General features: G+C 37.5%; 1 pseudogene; it reads left to right on the top strand.

Annotated features, from left to right (window-relative positions):
* Positions 1–705: 705 nt before the first annotated feature.
* Positions 706–1,652, top strand: LOC102823396 (annotated as a pseudogene).
* Positions 1,653–3,267: the final 1,615 nt, after the last annotated feature.

Below are 3,267 nucleotides of genomic sequence, written 5' to 3'. Positions count from 1 at the left end.
GCCAAACACTTAACTGTTGTATCACCAGAGCTCCTCCTGTCCTCAACTTAGTGGACAAATATTTTCTGAACACCTAGTATAAGCACATATTGTGTTAGGTACTGATTTAGTGGGTCTTGGGAAAATTGGAGGGAGCAGGCTGGAGAACTAGGTTAGAGGAACTCTGGGAAACAGGACTTGAGAGTTATCCAGACTCACATGAAACATTTAAAGCCTAAAAGCTTGAATCTTTGAAACAGAATGTTTTATAACACAGCACACACAAAGTTGTTTACTATCAGTGGAAAACTAGGTACATTACTGACACACTGACACACAAAGGAAGGAATATCAAAAGAAAGAAATTCTTGCCTTGGCCCTGGCAATGTTTTTATTATGCTGAAAATACTGCTCCTAAGTGGAGGCCTTTGACATTTTAAAAATAATTAAGTTTGAATCTGAATCTGTGCCCTATAAACAAATAACTTAAATATCCTCTGCTTAGATGCATCAACTTTTAAAAAGTCAGAGTAATAATATAAGGGGATTTGAAAAAGTTTGTGGAAAAATTGAAAAGATCACCACTACCAACTGCTCTGAACTGGATCATATTATTATAAAGTCCTGAATAGAATGGGAACAAAATATGGAATGAAACTCAAAATCATAAAAAAGAACCAGCTTGAATATTGGGAGAGTTCCTGGGTTAGTGTAGTTGCCGGCGTGATGGCAGCCTTTGCCATGGAATCCCAGATGCCCGCACTGGGATCTGAACCAATGATGCTGGGTTCACCTACCTCTCCAAAGCCGGGAGTTAGGGCTCAGTTTTTACCTGTATTTTTAATGGGGGATTTGCCAGCTCCAGTGACTCCACAATCTTGATCTATTAGTAGGAGTAATGGAAATGAGACCCCCTTTACTTGCAGGTGGGTCACTCAACAACCAGTTGTACCAGCTCATAAAGACAAAAGTGGAGCTCCACCAGTTAGAAGCATATTTGATAACATTTCCAGCCTAGGACTTGGGTCAACACCTTTAATGTCAAGAAAACAGGCAAACATTTCAGTGATGCAGAGTCCTCTTGTTGGAGTTACTACCACTACTCCTGGAACAGGTTAAAGTATGTTTAGTCCAGCAACTATTGGTCAGCCATGAAAGACCACATTATCTCCTGCTCAGCTGGATCCTTTTTATACTCAAGAAGATCACCCTGATGACACTTGGGTGACTGTGTTTGGGTTTCCTCAAGCATCTGCTTCCTATATATTATTGCAGTTTGCACAGTATGGGAATATCTTAAAACATGTGATGCCTAACACAGGAAATTGGATGCATATTCATTATCAATCTAAACTGCAATCCAAAAAGCCTTAAGTAAAGATGGGAGAATTTTTGAGGAGTCCATCATGATTGGCGTAAAACCATGTATATAGATAAAAGTGTTATGGAAAATAGTGAAAGATGTGTTTTATCATCTCCATCAAAACACCACCAATCGAAACTTTAGGTACACCAACACAGCCTGGGGTGCTCCTAGGATTTCTACTATGAGACCTCTTGCCACAGCATATAAAATCTCTGCTAATGACTATCAGGTTATTTCTGACAGACAAACGCCAGAAAAAGAAGGAAGTCTTGTATTCAAAGCATTGGAGTACGTGTTTGGCTGGTAGTTTGATAAAAGTGAAGAACTAAACTATAAGAAAGTAGGTTGCTACACTAACACAGCAGTGTACTGCCAGTTTCCTTTGGTTAGTTTTTGGGATATTATCTCATACTTCTTCTAGAAGCCTTTTTCTTTTAGGATACAGTATATTTGTAGCTGGCACTTTAAAAGATAATCGAGATGCATTTTTAAGAAACTGAAAATCCCTGTAAATAGGATTTTGTACTTTTTGTGATAGTGCATGCTTAAACACAGAAAAACCCAGCGCTGCGTAATCTGAATTATCTGATTGAGTTTGTCATGAGGCTCCTTGGTCTTCATGAGACAGCAGTGAATTTCATGACATAAAATTGTAAAGCAGCTTCTACCAAGACTATAAGATTATAGACAAAGATTATAATCAGCAGTTTGAATTAACATCTTTTTTTATAGCATTTAATATTTTCATTATCCTTGCTTGTATATGTCTCATCATGGATTATCATCTTTTACTGTTTTAAAACTGAAACTATCTTTTTAAAAATTTACTATGCAAGTACTCACGTTTCTTGATAATAAACTGTCAATTGTATGTACAAAAAAAAAAAAAGAAGAGAGAACAAGTTTGCTGGTTGAATGGAGCAGTGGCTCCATACTGCAAACACTGAACTGGGAACCACAAGGTCTGCTGTGAAGGGTCAGTGAAGACCCCCATCAAGATGGATTTGAGCCCACCAGTCCCTCTGGAGGAGAAAGATGAGGCTCTTTGTTCCCACAAAGATTTAAAAAGGCTTGGAAACCCTAGTCAGGCTCCCTATGAGTCAGAACCGACTTGAGAGCACTTATCAATAACAACTGGTTGAAATGAGACTGGTGGAACCCCAAGACCATGGTCTTTAGTCCTCTTTGGGTATGGAACTGAACTCACCCCATTGGCTCAATTTTCAGGCAAACAATAGATAGATTTTAAAGGGAACAATAACATTAGTGAGATACTCACACCTTAGTAATCAATCAGTTGAGACCAAAGTAGCAATATTTACCCAAGGAAAAACTTCAGAATGGTTAAGAAGGAAGGTGGAAAAGAAACATAAGGAGGAAATGAGATAAGTAATATTACCTTGAATGGATTTTAATGAATGAGATGAAACAATTGTGAATGTCAAACCGACGTTCTGCTCTGTAAACTTTCATCCAATTCACAATAAAAAGTTAGAAAAAAATGATATGAGGACTTTATAATAATGTCATCCCTTTCAAAAACCCCCATATCATTTTTTTCTTGAAGACAGGTGGCAGATTAGTTGTTTTTCTGCTGTTCAATTCAGTCCCAAGTGTTCTATTTCTAGGTTAAAAACCATTCAAATACTTGCAAAACAAAAATTTATAACCCCTTCAAATAAGTTCATTTTTCTATTGAGCATAGTTAAACAACAATTTGCTGTGCCTTTTGTTTGGACAATTTAGGAATAGTTTCTATGGTTTCTGTGGCTTCTTGGTCATTTTGTCTTTTCATCAGCTTGACCAGGAAGTCATTAGAGGTCAACACTGACAGCTCTTTGGATGTCCTTTAGGATACTGTCAACAGAACAGTAAAAATTTTGGGAGAGAGGATACATAATCTTAGATATATTGGTTGTGGT

Source organism: Chrysochloris asiatica, unplaced genomic scaffold, assembly GCF_000296735.1.
Source record: "Chrysochloris asiatica unplaced genomic scaffold, ChrAsi1.0 scaffold00171, whole genome shotgun sequence".
In the NCBI taxonomy this organism is placed as follows: domain Eukaryota; kingdom Metazoa; phylum Chordata; class Mammalia; order Afrosoricida; family Chrysochloridae; genus Chrysochloris; species Chrysochloris asiatica.
This window is presented reverse-complemented; position numbering and strand designations above follow the sequence as displayed.